The 18,249-nt window shown below is 34.5% G+C and overlaps 4 non-coding genes across 4 annotated transcripts; all 4 read right to left on the bottom strand.

The window, feature by feature from the left end:
• Window positions 1-7,679: 7,679 nt before the first annotated feature.
• TRNAN-AUU (transfer RNA asparagine (anticodon AUU)) lies at window positions 7,680-7,753 on the bottom strand. The gene has a single exon. It is a non-coding gene; the product is annotated as a tRNA-Asn (tRNA).
• A 4,608-nt stretch (window positions 7,754-12,361) lies between these two features.
• Window positions 12,362-12,435, bottom strand: TRNAN-AUU (transfer RNA asparagine (anticodon AUU)). Its single transcript has one exon. It is a non-coding gene; the product is annotated as a tRNA-Asn (tRNA).
• Window positions 12,436-14,699: 2,264 nt separating this feature from the next.
• Window positions 14,700-14,773, bottom strand: TRNAY-AUA (transfer RNA tyrosine (anticodon AUA)). Its single transcript has one exon. It is a non-coding gene; the product is annotated as a tRNA-Tyr (tRNA).
• A 2,261-nt stretch (window positions 14,774-17,034) lies between these two features.
• TRNAN-GUU (transfer RNA asparagine (anticodon GUU)) lies at window positions 17,035-17,108 on the bottom strand. Its single transcript has one exon. It is a non-coding gene; the product is annotated as a tRNA-Asn (tRNA).
• Window positions 17,109-18,249: the final 1,141 nt, after the last annotated feature.

The following is an 18,249-nucleotide window of genomic DNA, read 5'->3' on the forward strand; positions in this document are numbered from 1 at the left end:
GTAATTGACAAAAACAAACTACATTGTCACCAGAAGAGCAATACAAAATGTACAAGTGATATATTAAAATCATCTTTCCAGCTTGAATTTCAATGATGCATGGGGGCAACGATTTTGTGAGAAACATCTTCACCCTTAAATAAAGATTTTCTTAATTCCTTACCTGTGTGCTAATTAGATATCACCTTGTTTTCACATTAAACAGACTTCCACATGAGAAAGCAGCAAGGATGCAGTGGCGTTAATGTTTCCTGGTGTCAACCTGTATTATTTCAGTAGACATTGAAATGAGGATGCATCTTGCTGCCTTTCCAATGAAGCAAGTTTTATTTAGTAATAGGTGAAAAACCATCCTTACAAAGGTGTTAATCAGAGACTTGGCTTTGTGGACACTTTTCAGAGAACAAATTTGTTAGCATAAAAATAAAGCCAGAAAATAAAGAGCTGTTTAATCACTCAATTGGATTTTTCTGCCAGCATATTTTTTTTCTCTGCAACCCACTGCTAAATTGTGCTTCCTAGCTGTTTTTATAAAATCACTGAATCAAATCTAACTCTGATTACATCAGAGAAGGCCAGGTACCCTACACCATAACAGGGGGTTTGAAATTTTGACTTGTCTACTTAAAGATCACCAAAATCTGATAACAAGGTCAATTAGGTCCCTGGGTGGGATTGAACCACCAACCTTTTGGTTAATAGCCGTACATACTAACTGATTGCGCCACAGAGACACTTTGCAAAAGTCCATACTGACAAAGGCTAATAAGCATTCATCTAAAACGTTTCCTAGAAAAACTTTAAAAAGTCAATAATCTGGAGAGTTTTTGTAAGATGTTTCTTCCATCAACCAACGAAGAAACACATTGGTACTTTCCCATGATGAGTGAGTGCTTCAGGATCTCTTGAACTTACATGTGCAGCAGAGTACTGCAATGGAAGCATGCTGGGCCCATAACCCAGAGGTAGGCAGATTGAAACTATCCTCTGCTATATGCATTTTTTTTTTGTTAATTAAAGTAATCCAAAACTGGGATTGATATTTTGTCTCTTTTATTTTTACTTAAAGTACAATAACTTTTACCATTTTAATTTGTTTTAATAGTATATTGACAGTATTGTTTTCTTTCAAAAATCCACTTCATTTTCTTTACCCTATTATTAAAATGGTAATTGACAAAAACAAACTACATTGTCACCAGAAGAGCAATACAAAATGTACAAGTGATATATTAAAATCACATTTCCAGCTTGAATTTCAATGATGCATTGGGGCAACGATTTTGTGAGAAACATCTTCACCCTTAAATAAAGATTTTCTTAATTCCTTACCTGTGTGCTAATTAGATATCACCTTGTTTTCATATTAAACAGACTTCCACATGAGAAAGCAGCAAGGATGCAGTGGCGTTAATGTTTCCTGGTGTCAACTTGTATTATTTTAGTAGACATTGAAATGAGGATGCATCTTGCTGCCTTTCCAATGAAGCAAGTTTAATTTAGTAATAGGTGAAAAACCATCCTTACAAAGGTGTTAATCAGAGACTTGGCTTTGTGGACACTTTTCAGAGAACAAATTTGTTAGCATAAAAATAAAGCCAGAAAATGAAGAGCTGTTTAATCACTCAATTGGATTTTTCTGCCAGCATATTTTTTTTCTCTGCAACCCACTGCTAAATTGTGCTTCCTAGCTGTTTTTATAAAATCACTGAATCAAATCTAACTCTGATTACATCAGAGAAGGCCAGGTACCCTACACCATAACAGGGGGTTTGAAATTTTGACTTGTCTACTTAAAGATCACCAAAATCTGATAACAAGGTCAATTAGGTCCCTGGGTGGGATTGAACCACCAACCTTTTGGTTAATAGCCGTACACACTAACTGATTGTGCCACAGAGACACTTTGCAAAAGCACATACTGACAAAGGCTAATAAGCATTCATCTAAAACGTTTCCTAGAAAAACTTTCAAAAGTTAATAATCTGGAGAGTTTTTGTAAGATGTTTCTTCCATCAACCAACGAAGAAACACATTGGTACTTTCCCATGATGAGTGAGTGCTTCAGGATCTCTTGCACTTACATGTGCAGCAGAGTACTGCAATGGAAGCATGCTGGGCCCATAACCCAGAGGTAGGCAGATTGAAACTATCCTCTGCTATATGCATTTTTTTTTTGTTAATTAAAGTAATCCAAAACTGGGATTGATATTTTGTCTCTTTTATTTTTACTTAAAGTACAATAACTTTTACCATTTTAATTTGTTTTAATAGTATATTGACAGTATTGTTTTTTTTCAAAAATCCACTTCATTTTCTTTACCCTATTATTAAAATGGTAATTGACAAAAACAAACTACATTGTCACCAGAAGAGCAATACAAAATGTACAAGTGATATATTAAAATCATCTTTCCAGCTTGAATTTCAATGTTGCATTGGGTCAACAATTTTGTGAGAAACATCTTCACCCTTAAATAAAGATTTTCTTAATTCCTTACCTGTGTGCTAATTAGATATCACCTTGTTTTCACATTAAACAGACTTCCACATGAGAAAGCAGCAAGGATGCAGTGGCGTTAATGTTTCCTGGTGTCAACCTGTATTATTTCAGTAGACATTGAAATGAGGATACATCTTGCTGCCTTTCCAATGAAGCAAGTTTAATTTAGTAATAGGTGAAAAACCATCCCTACAAAGGTGTTAATCAGAGACTTGGCTTTGTGGACACTTTTCAGAGAACAAATTTGTTAGCATAAAAATAAAGCCAGAAAATGAAGAGCTGTTTAATCACGCAATTTGATTTTTTTGCCAGCATATTTCTTTTTCTCTGCAACCCACTGCTAAATTGTGCTTCCTAGATGTTTTTATAAAATCACTGAATCAAATCTAACTCTGATTACATCAGAGAAGGCCAGGTACCCTACACCATAACAGGGGGTATGAAATTTGACTTGTCTACTTAAAGATCACCAAAATCTGATAACAAGGTCAATTACGTCCCTGGGTGGGATTGAACCACCAACCTTTTGGTTAATAGCCGTACACACTAACTGATTGCGCCACAGAGACACTTTGCAAAAGCACATACTGACAAATGCTAATAAGCATTCATCTAAAACGTTTCCTAGAAAAACTTAAAAAAGTCAATAATCTGGAGAGTTTTTGTAAGATGTTTCTTCTATCAACCAACGAAGAAACACATTGGTACTTTCCCATGATGAGTGAGTGCTTCAGGATCTCTTGCACTTACATGTGCAGCAGAGTACAGCAATGGAAGCATGCTGGGCCCATAACCCAGAGGTAGGCAGATTGAAACTATCCTCTGCTATATGCATTTTTTTGTTTGTTAATTAAAGTAATCCAAAACTGGGATTGATATTTTGGCTCTTTTATTTTTACTTAAAGTACAATAACTTTTACCATTTTAATTTGTTTTAATAGTATATTGACAGTATTGTTTTCTTTCAAAAATCCACTTCATTTTCTTTACCCTATTATTAAAATGGTAATTGACAAAAACAAACTACATTGTCACCAGAAGAGCAATACAAAATGTACAAGTGATATATTAAAATCATCTTTCCAGCTTGAATTTCAATGATGCATTGGGGCAACGATTTTGTGAGAAACATCTTCACCCTTAAATAAAGATTTTCTTAATTCCTTACCTGTGTGCTAATTAGATATCACCTTGTTTTCACATTAAACAGACTTCCACAAGAGAAAGCAGCAAGGATGCAGTGGCGTTAATGTTTCCTGGTGTCAACCTGTATTAATTCAGTAGACATTGAAATGAGGATGCATCTTGCTGCCTTTCCAATGAAGCAAGTTTAATTTAGTAATAGGTGAAAAACCATCCTTACAAAGGTGTTAATCAGAGACTTGGCTTTGTGGACACTTTTCAGAGAACAAATTTGTTAGCATAAAAATAAAGCCAGAAAATAAAGAGCTGTTTAATCACTCAATTGGATTTTTCTGCCAGCATATTTTTTTTCTCTGCAACCCACTGCTAAATTGTGCTTCCTAGCTGTTTTTATAAAATCACTGAATCAAATCTAACTCTGATTACATCAGAGAAGGCCAGGTACCCTACACCATAACAGGGGGTTTGAAATTTTGACTTGTCTACTTAAAGATCACAAAAATCTGATAACAAGGTCAATTAGGTCCCTGGGTGGGATTGAACCACCAACCTTATGGTTAATAGCCGTACATACTAACTGATTGCGCCACAGAGACACTTTGCAAAAGTCCATACTGACAAAGGCTAATAAGCATTCATCTAAAACGTTTCCTAGAAAAACTTTCAAAAGTCAATTATCTGGAGAGTTTTTGTAAGATGTTTCTTCCATCAACCAACGAAGAAACACATTGGTACTTTCCCATGATGAGTGAGTGCTTCAGGATCTCTTGAACTTACATGTGCAGCAGAGTACTGCAATGGAAGCATGCTGGGCCCATAACCCAGAGGTAGGCAGATTGAAACTATCCTCTGCTATATGCATTTTTTTTTTTGTTAATTAAAGTAATCCAAAACTGGGATTGATATTTTGTCTCTTTTATTTTTACTTAAAGTACAATAACTTTTACCATTTTAATTTGTTTTAATAGTATATTGACAGTATTGCTTTCTTTCAAAAATCCACTTCATTTTCTTTACCCTATTATTAAAATGGTAATTGACAAAAACAAACTACATTGTCACCAGAAGAGCAATACAAAATGTACAAGTGATATATTAAAATCATCTTTCCAGCTTGAATTTCAATGTTGCATTGGGTCAACAATTTTGTGAGAAACATCTTCACCCTTAAATAAAGATTTTCTTAATTCCTTACCTGTGTGCTAATTAGATATCACCTTGTTTTCACATTAAACAGACTTCCACATGAGAAAGCAGCAAGGATGCAGTGGCGTTAATGTTTCCTGGTGTCAACTTGTATTATTTCAGTAGACATTGAAATGAGGATGCATCTTGCTGCCTTTCCAATGAAGCAAGTTTAATTTAGTAATAGGTGAAAAACCATCCTTACAAAGGTGTTAATCAGAGACTTGGCTTTGTGGACACTTTTCAGAGAACAAATTTGTTAGCATAAAAATAAAGCCAGAAAATGAAGAGCTGTTTAATCACTCGATTGGATTTTTCTGCCAGCATATTTTTTTTCTCTGCAACCCACTGCTAAATTGTGCTTCCTAGCTGTTTTTTATAAAATCACTGAATCAAATCTAACTCTGATTACATCAGAGAAGGCCATGTACCCTACACCATAAGAGGAGGTTTGAAATTTTGACTTGTCTACTTAAATATCACCAAAATCTGATCACAAGGTTAACTACGTCCCTGGGTGGGATTGAACCACCAACCTTTTGGTTAATAGCCAAACACACTAACTGATTGCGCCACAGAGACACTTTGCAAAAGTCCATACTGACAAAGGCTAATAAGCATTCATCTAAAACGTTTCCTAGAAAAACTTTAAAAAGTCAATAATCTGGAGAGTTTTTGTAAAATGTTTCTTCCATCAACCAACGAAGAAACACATTGGTACTTTCCCATGATAAGTGAGTGCTTCAGGATCTCTTGCACTTACATGTGCAGCAGAGTACTGCAATGGAAGCATGCTGGGCCCATAACCCAGAGGTAGGCAGATTGAAACTATCCTCTGCTATATGCATTTTTTTGTTTGTTAATTAAAGTAATCCAAAACTGGGATTGATATTTTGGCTCTTTTATTTTTACTTAAAGTACAATAACTTTTACCATTTTAATTTGTTTTAATAGTATATTGACAGTATAGTTTTCTTTCAAAAATCCACTTAATTTTCTTTACCCTGTTATTAAAATGGTAATTGACAAAAAAACTACATTGTCACCAGAAGAGCAATACAAAATGTACAAGTGATATATTAAAATCATCTTTCCAGCTTGAATTTCAATGATGCATTGGGGCAACAATTTTGTGAGAAACATCTTCACCCTTAAATAAAGATTTTCGTAATTCCTTACCTGTGTGCTAATTAGATATCACCTTGTTTTCACATTAAACAGACTTCCACATGAGAAAGCAGCAAGGATGCAGTGGCTTTAATGTTTCCTGGTGTCAACCTGTATTATTTCAGTAGACATTGAAATGAGGATGCATCTTGCTGCCTTTCCAATGAAGCAAGTTTAATTTAGTAATAGGTGAAAAACCATCCTTACAAAGGTGTTAATCAGAGACTTGGCTTTGTGGACACTTTTCAGAGAACAAATTTGTTAGCATAAAAATAAATTCCAGAAAATGAAGAGCTGTTTAATCACTCAATTGGATTTTTCTGCCAGCATATTTTTTTTCTCTGCAACCCACTGCTAAATTGTGCTTCCTAGCTGTTTTTTTTATAAAATCACTGAATCAAATCTAACTCTGATTACATCAGAGAAGGCCAGGTACCCTACACAATAAGAGGGGGTTTGAAATTTTGACTTGTCTACTTAAATATCACCAAAATCTGATCACAAGGTCAATTACGTCCCTGGGTGGGATTGAACCACCAACCTTTTGGTTAATAGCCAAACACACTAACCGATTGCGCCACCGAGACACTTTGCAAAAAGTACATACTGACAAAGGCTAATAAGCATACATCTAGAACGTTTCCTAGAAAAATATTAAAAAATCAATAATCTGGAGAGTTTTTGTAAGATGTTTCTTCCATCAACCAATGAATAAACACATTGGTACTTTCCCATGATGAGTGAGTGCTTCAGGATCTCTTGCACTTACATGTGCAGCAGAGTACTGCAATGGAAGCATGCTGGACCCATAACCCAGAGGTAGGCAGATTGAAACTATCCTTTGCTATATGCATTTTTTTTTGTTAATTTAAGTAATCAAAACTGGGATTGATATTTTTGCTCTTTTATTTTTACTTAAAGTACAATAACTTTTACCATTTTAATTTGTTTTAATAGTATATTGACAGTATAGTTTTCATTCAAAAATCCACTTAATTTTCTTTACCCTATTATTAAAATGGTAATTGACAAAAAAAACTACATTGTCACCAGAAGAGCAATACAAAATGTACAAGTGATATATTAAAATCATCTTTCCAGCTTGAATTTCAATGTTGCATTGGGTCAACAATTTTGTGAGAAACATCTTCACCCTTAAATAAAGATTTTCTTAATTCCTTACCTGTGTGCTAATTAGATATCACCTTGTTTTCACATTAAACAGACTTCCACATGAGAAAGCAGCAAGGATGCAGTGGCGTTAATGTTTCCTGGTGTCAACTTGTATTATTTCAGTAGACATTGAAATGAGGATGCATCTTGCTGCCTTTCCAATGAAGCAAGTTTAATTTAGTAATAGGTGAAAAACCATCCTTACAAAGGTGTTAATCAGAGACTTGGCTTTGTGGACACTTTTCAGAGAACAAATTTGTTAGCATAAAAATAAAGCCAGAAAATGAAGAGCTGTTTAATCACTCGATTGGATTTTTCTGCCAGCATATTTTTTTTCTCTGCAACCCACTGCTAAATTGTGCTTCCTAGCTGTTTTTTATAAAATCACTGAATCAAATCTAACTCTGATTACATCAGAGAAGGCCATGTACCCTACACCATAAGATGAGGTTTGAAATTTTGACTTGTCTACTTAAATATCACCAAAATCTGATCACAAGGTTAATTATGTCCCTGGGTGGGATTGAACCACCAACCTTTTGGTTAATAGCCAAACACACTAACCGATTGCACCACAGAGACACTTTGCAAAAGTCCATACTGACAAAGGCTAATAAGCATTCATCTAAAACGTTTCCTAGAAAAACTTTAAAAAGTCAATAATCTGGAGAGTTTTTGTAAGATGTTTCTTCCATCAACCAACGAAGAAACACATTGGTACTTTCCCATGATGAGTGAGTGCTTCAGGATCTCTTGCACTTACATGTGCAGCAGAGTACTGCAATGGAAGTATGCTGGGCCCATAACCCAGAGGTAGGCAGATTGAAACTATCCTCTGCTATATGCATTTTTTTGTTTGTTAATTAAAGTAATCCAAAACTGGGATTGATATTTTGGCTCTTTTATTTTTACTTAAAGTACAATAACTTTTACCATTTTAATTTGTTTTAATAGTATATTGACAGTATAGTTTTCTATCAAAAATCCACTTAATTTTCTTTACCCTGTTATTAAAATGGTAATTGACAAAAAAACTACATTGTCACCAGAAGAGCAATACAAAATGTACAAGTGATATATTAAAATCATCTTTCCAGCTTGAATTTCAATGATGCATTGGGGCAACAATTTTGTGAGAAACATCTTCACCCTTAAATAAAGATTTTCGTAATTCCTTACCTGTGTGCTAATTAGATATCACCTTGTTTTCACATTAAACAGACTTCCACATGAGAAAGCAGCAAGGATGCAGTGGCTTTAATGTTTCCTGGTGTCAACCTGTATTATTTCAGTAGACATTGAAATGAGGATGCATCTTGCTGCCTTTCCAATGAAGCAAGTTTAATTTAGTAATAGGTGAAAAACCATCCTTACAAAGGTGTTAATCAGAGACTTGGCTTTGTGGACACTTTTCAGAGAACAAATTTGTTAGCATAAAAATAAATTCCAGAAAATGAAGAGCTGTTTAATCACTCAATTGGATTTTTCTGCCAGCATATTTTTTTTCTCTGCAACCCACTGCTAAATTGTGCTTCCTAGCTGTTTTTTTTATAAAATCACTGAATCAAATCTAACTCTGATTACATCAGAGAAGGCCAGGTACCCTACACAATAAGAGGGGGTTTGAAATTTTGACTTGTCTACTTAAATATCACCAAAATCTGATCACAAGGTCAATTACGTCCCTGGGTGGGATTGAACCACCAACCTTTTGGTTAATAGCCAAACACACTAACCGATTGCGCCACCGAGACACTTTGCAAAAAGTACATACTGACAAAGGCTAATAAGCATACATCTAGAACGTTTCCTAGAAAAATATTAAAAAATCAATAATCTGGAGAGTTTTTGTAAGATGTTTCTTCCATCAACCAATGAATAAACACATTGGTACTTTCCCATGATGAGTGAGTGCTTCAGGATCTCTTGCACTTACATGTGCAGCAGAGTACTGCAATGGAAGCATGCTGGACCCATAACCCAGAGGTAGGCAGATTGAAACTATCCTTTGCTATATGCATTTTTTTTTGTTAATTTAAGTAATCAAAACTGGGATTGATATTTTTGCTCTTTTATTTTTACTTAAAGTACAATAACTTTTACCATTTTAATTTGTTTTAATAGTATATTGACAGTATAGTTTTCATTCAAAAATCCACTTAATTTTCTTTACCCTATTATTAAAATGGTAATTGACAAAAAAAACTACATTGTCACCAGAAGAGCAATACAAAATGTACAAGTGATATATTAAAATCATCTTTCCAGCTTGAATTTCAATGATGCATTGGGGCAACAATTTTGTGAGAAACATCTTCACCCTTAAATAAAGATTTTCGTAATTTCTTACCTGTGTGCTAATTAGATATCACCTTGTTTTCACATTAAACAGACTTCCACATGAGAAAGCAGCAAGGATGCAGTGGCTTTAATGTTTCCTGGTGTCAACCTGTATTATTTCAGTAGACATTGAAATGAGGATGCATCTTGCTGCCTTTCCAATGAAGCAAGTTTAATTTAGTAATAGGTGAAAAACCATCCTTACAAAGGTGTTAATCAGAGACTTGGCTTTGTGGACACTTTTCAGAGAACAAATTTGTTAGCATAAAAATAAATTCCAGAAAATGAAGAGCTGTTTAATCACTCAATTGGATTTTTCTGCCAGCATATTTTTTTTCTCTGCAACCCACTGCTAAATTGTGCTTCCTAGCTGTTTTTTTTATAAAATCACTGAATCAAATCTAACTCTGATTACATCAGAGAAGGCCAGGTACCCTACACAATAAGAGGGGGTTTGAAATTTTGACTTGTCTACTTAAATATCACCAAAATCTGATCACAAGGTCAATTACGTCCCTGGGTGGGATTGAACCACCAACCTTTTGGTTAATAGCCAAACACACTAACCGATTGCGCCACCGAGACACTTTGCAAACAGTACATACTGACAAAGGCTAATAAGCATACATCTAGAACGTTTCCTAGAAAAATATTAAAAAATCAATAATCTGGAGAGTTTTTGTAAGATGTTTCTTCCATCAACCAATGAATAAACACATTGGTACTTTCCCATGATGAGTGAGTGCTTCAGGATCTCTTGCACTTACATGTGCAGCAGAGTACTGCAATGGAAGCATGCTGGACCCATAACCCAGAGGTAGGCAGATTGAAACTATCCTTTGCTATATGCATTTTTTTTTGTTAATTTAAGTAATCAAAACTGGGATTGATATTTTTGCTCTTTTATTTTTACTTAAAGTACAATAACTTTTACCATTTTAATTTGTTTTAATAGTATATTGACAGTATAGTTTTCTTTCAAAAATCCACTTAATTTTCTTTACCCTATTATTAAAATGGTAATTGACAAAAAAAACTACATTGTCACCAGAAGAGCAATACAAAATGTACAAGTGATATATTAAAATCATCTTTCCAGCTTGAATTTCAATGATGCATTGGGGCAACAATTTTGTGAGAAACATCTTCACCCTTAAATAAAGATTTTCGTAATTTCTTACCTGTGTGCTAATTAGATATCACCTTGTTTTCACATTAAACAGACTTCCACATGAGAAAGCAGCAAGGATGCAGTGGCGTTAATGTTTCCTGGTGTCAACCTGTATTATTTCAGTAGACATTGAAATGAGGATGCATCTTGCTGCCTTTCCAATGAAGCAAGTTTAATTTAGTAATAGGTGAAAAACCATCCCTACAAAGGTGTTAATCAGAGACTTGGCTTTGTGGACACTTTTCAGAGAACAAATTTGTTAGCATAAAAATAAAGCCAGAAAATGAAGAGCTGTTTAATCACGCAATTTGATTTTTTTGCCAGCATATTTCTTTTTCTCTGCAACCCACTGCTAAATTGTGCTTCCTAGATGTTTTTATAAAATCACTGAATCAAATCTAACTCTTATTACATCAGAGAAGGCCAGGTACCCTACACCATAACAGGGGGATATGAAATTTGACTTGTCTACTTAAAGATCACCAAAATCTGATAACAAGGTCAATTAGGTCCCTGGGTGGGATTGAACCACCAACCTTTTGGTTAATAGCTGTACATACTAACTGATTGCGCCACAGAGACACTTTGCGAAAGTCCATACTGACAAAGGCTAATAAGCATTCATCTAAAACGTTTCCTAGAAAAACTTTAAAAAGTCAATAATCTGGAGAGTTTTTGTAAGATGTTTCTTCCATCAACCAACGAAGAAACACATTGGTACTTTCCCATGATGAGTGAGTGCTTCAGGATCTCTTGAACTTACATGTGCAGCAGAGTACTGCAATGGAAGCATGCTGGGCCCATAACCCAGAGGTAGGCAGATTGAAACTATCCTCTGCTATATGCATTTTTTTTTTTGTTAATTAAAGTAATCCAAAACTGGGATTGATATTTTGTCTCTTTTATTTTTACTTAAAGTACAATAACTTTTACCATTTTAATTTGTTTTAATAGTATATTGACAGTATTGTTTTCTTTCAAAAATCCACTTCATTTTCTTTACCCTATTATTAAAATGGTAATTGACAAAAACAAACTACATTGTCACCAGAAGAGCAATACAAAATGTACAAGTGATATATTAAAATCATCTTTCCAGCTTGAATTTCAATGTTGCATTGGGTCAACAATTTTGTGAGAAACATCTTCACCCTTAAATAAAGATTTTCTTAATTCCTTACCTGTGTGCTAATTAGATATCACCTTGTTTTCACATTAAACAGACTTCCACATGAGAAAGCAGCAAGGATGCAGTGGCGTTAATGTTTCCTGGTGTCAACTTGTATTATTTCAGTAGACATTGAAATGAGGATGCATCTTGCTGCCTTTCCAATGAAGCAAGTTTAATTTAGTAATAGGTGAAAAACCATCCTTACAAAGGTGTTAATCAGAGACTTGGCTTTGTGGACACTTTTCAGAGAACAAATTTGTTAGCATAAAAATAAAGCCAGAAAATGAAGAGCTGTTTAATCACTCGATTGGATTTTTCTGCCAGCATATTTTTTTTCTCTGCAACCCACTGCTAAATTGTGCTTCCTAGCTGTTTTTTATAAAATCACTGAATCAAATCTAACTCTGATTACATCAGAGAAGGCCATGTACCCTACACCATAAGATGAGGTTTGAAATTTTGACTTGTCTACTTAAATATCACCAAAATCTGATCACAAGGTTAATTATGTCCCTGGGTGGGATTGAACCACCAACCTTTTGGTTAATAGCCAAACACACTAACCGATTGCACCACAGAGACACTTTGCAAAAGTCCATACTGACAAAGGCTAATAAGCATTCATCTAAAACGTTTCCTAGAAAAACTTTAAAAAGTCAATAATCTGGAGAGTTTTTGTAAGATGTTTCTTCCATCAACCAACGAAGAAACACATTGGTACTTTCCCATGATGAGTGAGTGCTTCAGGATCTCTTGCACTTACATGTGCAGCAGAGTACTGCAATGGAAGTATGCTGGGCCCATAACCCAGAGGTAGGCAGATTGAAACTATCCTCTGCTATATGCATTTTTTTGTTTGTTAATTAAAGTAATCCAAAACTGGGATTGATATTTTGGCTCTTTTATTTTTACTTAAAGTACAATAACTTTTACCATTTTAATTTGTTTTAATAGTATATTGACAGTATAGTTTTCTATCAAAAATCCACTTAATTTTCTTTACCCTGTTATTAAAATGGTAATTGACAAAAAAACTACATTGTCACCAGAAGAGCAATACAAAATGTACAAGTGATATATTAAAATCATCTTTCCAGCTTGAATTTCAATGATGCATTGGGGCAACAATTTTGTGAGAAACATCTTCACCCTTAAATAAAGATTTTCGTAATTCCTTACCTGTGTGCTAATTAGATACCACCTTGTTTTCACATTAAACAGACTTCCACATGAGAAAGCAGCAAGGATGCAGTGGCATTAATGTTTCCTGGTGTCAACCTGTATTATTTCAGTAGACATTGAAATGAGGATACATCTTGCTGCCTTTCCAATGAAGCAAGTTTAATTTAGTAATAGGTGAAAAACCATCCCTACAAAGGTGTTAATCAGAGACTTGGCTTTGTGGACACTTTTCAGAGAACAAATTTGTTAGCATAAAAATAAAGCCAGAAAATAAAGAGCTGTTTAATCACTCAATTGGATTTTTCTGCCAGCATATTTTTTTTCTCTGCAACCCACTGCTAAATTGTGCTTCCTAGCTGTTTTTATAAAATCACTGAATCAAATCTAACTCTGATTACATCAGAGAAGGCCAGGTACCCTACACCATAACAGGGGGTTTGAAATTTTGACTTGTCTACTTAAAGATCACCAAAATCTGATAACAAGGTCAATTAGGTCCCTGGGTGGGATTGAACCACCAACCTTTTGGTTAATAGCCGTACATACTAACTGATTGCGCCACAGAGACACTTTGCAAAAGTCCATACTGACAAAGGCTAATAAGCATTCATCTAAAACGTTTCCTAGAAAAACTTTAAAAAGTCAATAATCTGGAGAGTTTTTGTAAGATGTTTCTTCCATCAACCAACGAAGAAACACATTGGTACTTTCCCATGATGAGTGAGTGCTTCAGGATCTCTTGAACTTACATGTGCAGCAGAGTACTGCAATGGAAGCATGCTGGGCCCATAACCCAGAGGTAGGCAGATTGAAACTATCCTCTGCTATATGCATTTTTTTTTTGTTAATTAAAGTAATCCAAAACTGGGATTGATATTTTGTCTCTTTTATTTTTACTTAAAGTACAATAACTTTTACCATTTTAATTTGTTTTAATAGTATATTGACAGTATTGTTTTCTTTCAAAAATCCACTTCATTTTCTTTACCCTATTATTAAAATGGTAATTGACAAAAACAAACTACATTGTCACCAGAAGAGCAATACAAAATGTACAAGTGATATATTAAAATCATCTTTCCAGCTTGAATTTCAATGTTGCATTGGGTCAACAATTTTGTGAGAAACATCTTCACCCTTAAATAAAGATTTTCTTAATTCCTTACCTGTGTGCTAATTAGATATCACCTTGTTTTCACATTAAACAGACTTCCACATGAGAAAGCAGCAAGGATGCAGTGGCGTTAATGTTTCCTGGTGTCAACTTGAATTATTTCAGTAGACATTGAAATGAGGATGCATCTTGCTGCCTTTCCAATGAAGCAAGTTTAATTTAGTAATAGGTGAAAAACCATCCTTACAAAGGTGTTAATCAGAGACTTGGCTTTGTGGACACTTTTCAGAGAACAAATTTGTTAGCATAAAAATAAAGCCAGAAAATGAAGAGCTGTTTAATCACTCGATTGGATTTTTCTGCCAGCATATTTTTTTTCTCTGCAACCCACTGCTAAATTGTGCTTCCTAGCTGTTTTTTATAAAATCACTGAATCAAATCTAACTCTGATTACATCAGAGAAGGCCAGGTACCCTACACAATAAGAGGGGGTTTGAAATTTTGACTTGTCTACTTAAATATCACCAAAATCTGATCACAAGGTCAATTACGTCCCTGGGTGGGATTGAACCACCAACCTTTTGGTTTATAGCCGAACACACTAACCGATTGCGCCACCGAGACACTTTGTAAACAGTACATACTGACAAAGGCTAATAAGCATACATCTAGAACGTTTCCTAGAAAAATATTAAAAAATCAATAATCTGGAGAGTTTTTGTAAGATGTTTCTTCCATCAACCAATGAATAAACACATTGGTACTTTCCCATGATGAGTGAGTGCTTCAGGATCTCTTGCACTTACATGTGCAGCAGAGTACTGCAATGGAAGCATGCTGGACCCATAACCCAGAGGTAGGCAGATTGAAACTATCCTTTGCTATATGCATTTTTTTTGTTAATTTAAGTAATCAAAACTGGGATTGATATTTTTGCTCTTTTATTTTTACTTAAAGTACAATAACTTTTACCATTTTAATTTGTTTTAATAGTATATTGACAGTATAGTTTTCTTTCAAAAATCCACTTAATTTTCTTTACCCTATTATTAAAATGGTAATTGACAAAAAAAACTACATTGTCACCAGAAGAGCAATACAAAATGTACAAGTGATATATTAAAATCATCTTTCCAGCTTGAATTTCAATGATGCATTGGGGCAACGATTTTGTGAGAAACATCTTCACCCTTAAATAAAGATTTTCTTAATTCCTTACCTGTGTGCTAATTAGATATCACCTTGTTTTCATATTAAACAGACTTTTACATGAGAAAGCAGCAAGGATGCAGTGGCGTTAATGTTTCCTGGTGTCAACCTGTATTATTTCAGTAGACATTGAAATGAGGATGCATCTTGCTGCCTTTCCAATGAAGCAAGTTTAATTTAGTAATAGGTGAAAAACCATCCTTACAAAGGTGTTAATCAGAGACTTGGCTTTGTGGACACTTTTCAGAGAACAAATTTGTTAGCATAAAAATAAAGCAAGAAAATAAAGAGCTGTTTAATCACTCAATTGGATTTTTCTGCCAGCATATTTTTTTTCTCTGCAACCCACTGCTAAATTGTGCTTCCTAGCTGTTTTTATAAAATCACTGAATCAAATCTAACTCTGATTACATCAGAGAAGGCCAAGTACCCTACACCATAACAGGGGGTTTGAAATTTTGACTTGTCTACTTAAAGATCACCAAAATCTGATAACAAGGTCAATTAGGTCCCTGGGTGGGATTAAACCACCAACCTTTTGGTTAAAAGCCATACATACTAACTGATTGCGCCACAGAGACACTTTGCAAATTTCCATACTGACAAAGGCTAATAAGCATTCATCTAAAACGTTTCCTAGAAAAACTTTAAAATGTCAATAATCTGGAGAGTTTTTGTAAGATGTTTCTTCCATCAACCAACGAAGAAACACATTGGTACTTTCCCATGATGAGTGAGTGCTTCAGGATCTCTTGCACTTACATGTGCAGCAGAGTACTGCAATGGAAGCATGCTGGGCCCATAACCCAGAGGTAGGCAGATTGAAACTATCCTCTGCTATATGCATTTTTTTTTGTTAATTAAAGTAATCCAAAACTGGGATTGATATTTTGTCTCTTTTATTTTTACTTAAAGTACAATAACTTTTACCATTTTAATTTGTTTTAATAGTATATTGACAGTATTGTTTTCTTTCAAAAATCCACTTCATTTTCTTTACCCTATTATTAAAATGGTAATTGACAAAAACAAACTACATTGTCACCAGAAGAGCAATACAAAATGTACAAGTGATATATTAAAATCATCTTTCCAGCTTGAATTTCAATGATGCATTGGGTCAACAATTTTGTGAGAAACATCTTCACCCTTAAATAAAGATTTTCTTAATTCCTTACCTGTGTGCTAATTAGATATCACCTTGTTTTCACATTAAACAGACTTCCACATGAGAAAGCAGCAAGGATGCAGTGGCGTTAATGTTTCCTGGTGTCAACTTGTATTATTTCAGTAGACATTGAAATGAGGATGCATCTTGCTGCCTTTCCAATGAAGCAAGTTTAATTTAGTAATAGGTGAAAAACCATCCTTACAAAGGTGTTAATCAGAGACTTGGCTTTGTGGACACTTTTCAGAGAACAAATTTGTTAGCATAAAAATAAAGCCAGAAAATGAAGAGCTGTTTAATCACTCGATTGGATTTTTCTGCCAGCATATTTTTTTTCTCTGCAACCCACTGCTAAATTGTGCTTCCTAGCTGTTTTTTATAAAATCACTGAATCAAATCTAACTCTGATTACATCAGAGAAGGCCATGTACCCTACACCATAAGAGGAGGTTTGAAATTTTGACTTGTCTACTTAAATATCACCAAAATCTGATCACAAGGTTAATTACGTCCCTGGGTGGGATTGAACCACCAACCTTTTGGTTAACAGCCAAACACACTAACCGATTGCGCCACAGAGACACTTTGCAAAAAGTACATACTGACAAAGGCTAATAAGCATACATCTAGAACGTTTCCTAGAAAAACATTAAAAAATCAATAATCTGGAGAGTTTTTGTAAGATGTTTCTTCCATCAACCAACGAATAAACACATTGGTACTTTCCCATGATGAGTGAGTGCTTCAGGATCTCTTGCACTTACATGGGCAGCAGAGTACTGCAATGGAAGCATGCTGGACCCATAACCCAGAGGTAGGCAGATTGAAACTATCCTTTGCTATATGCATTTTTTTTGTTAATTTAAGTAATCAAAACTGGGATTGATATTTTTGCTCTTTTATTTTTACTTAAAGTACAATAACTTTTACCATTTTAATTTGTTTTAATAGTATATTGACAGTATAGTTTTCTTTCAAAAATCCACTTAATTTTCTTTACCCTGTTATTAAAATGGTAATTGACAAAAAAACTACATTGTCACCAGAAGAGCAATACAAAATGTACAAGTGATATATTAAAATCATCTTTCCAGCTTGAATTTCAATGATGCATTGGGGCAACAATTTTGTGAGAAACATCTTCACCCTTAAATAAAGATTTTCGTAATTCCTTACCTGTGTGCTAATTAGATATCACCTTGTTTTCACATTAAACAGACTTCCATGTGAGAAAGCAGCAAAGATGCAGTGGCGTTAATGTTTCCTGGTGTCAACCTGTATTATTTCAGTAGACATTGAAATGAGGATGCATCTTGCTGCCTTTCCAATGAAGCAAGTTTAATTTAGTAATAGGTGAAAAACCATCCTTACAAAGGTGTTAATCAGAGACTTGGCTTTGTGGACACTTTTCAGAGAACAAATTTGTTAGCATAAAAATAAATTCCAGAAAATGAAGAGCTGTTTAATCACTCAATTGGATTTTTCTGCCAGCATATTTTTTTTCTCTGCAACCCACTGCTAAATTGTGCTTCCTAGCTGTTTTTTATAAAATCACTGAATCAAATCTAACTCTGATTACATCAGAGAAGGCCAGGTACCCTACACAATAAGAGGGGGTTTGAAATTTTGACTTGTCTACTTAAATATCACCAAAATCTGATCACAAGGTCAATTACGTCCCTGGGTGGGATTGAACCACCGACCTTTTGGTTAATAGCCGAAC

Source organism: Pseudophryne corroboree, unplaced genomic scaffold, assembly GCF_028390025.1.
Source record: "Pseudophryne corroboree isolate aPseCor3 unplaced genomic scaffold, aPseCor3.hap2 scaffold_883, whole genome shotgun sequence".
Classification (NCBI taxonomy): Eukaryota; Metazoa; Chordata; class Amphibia; order Anura; family Myobatrachidae; genus Pseudophryne; species Pseudophryne corroboree.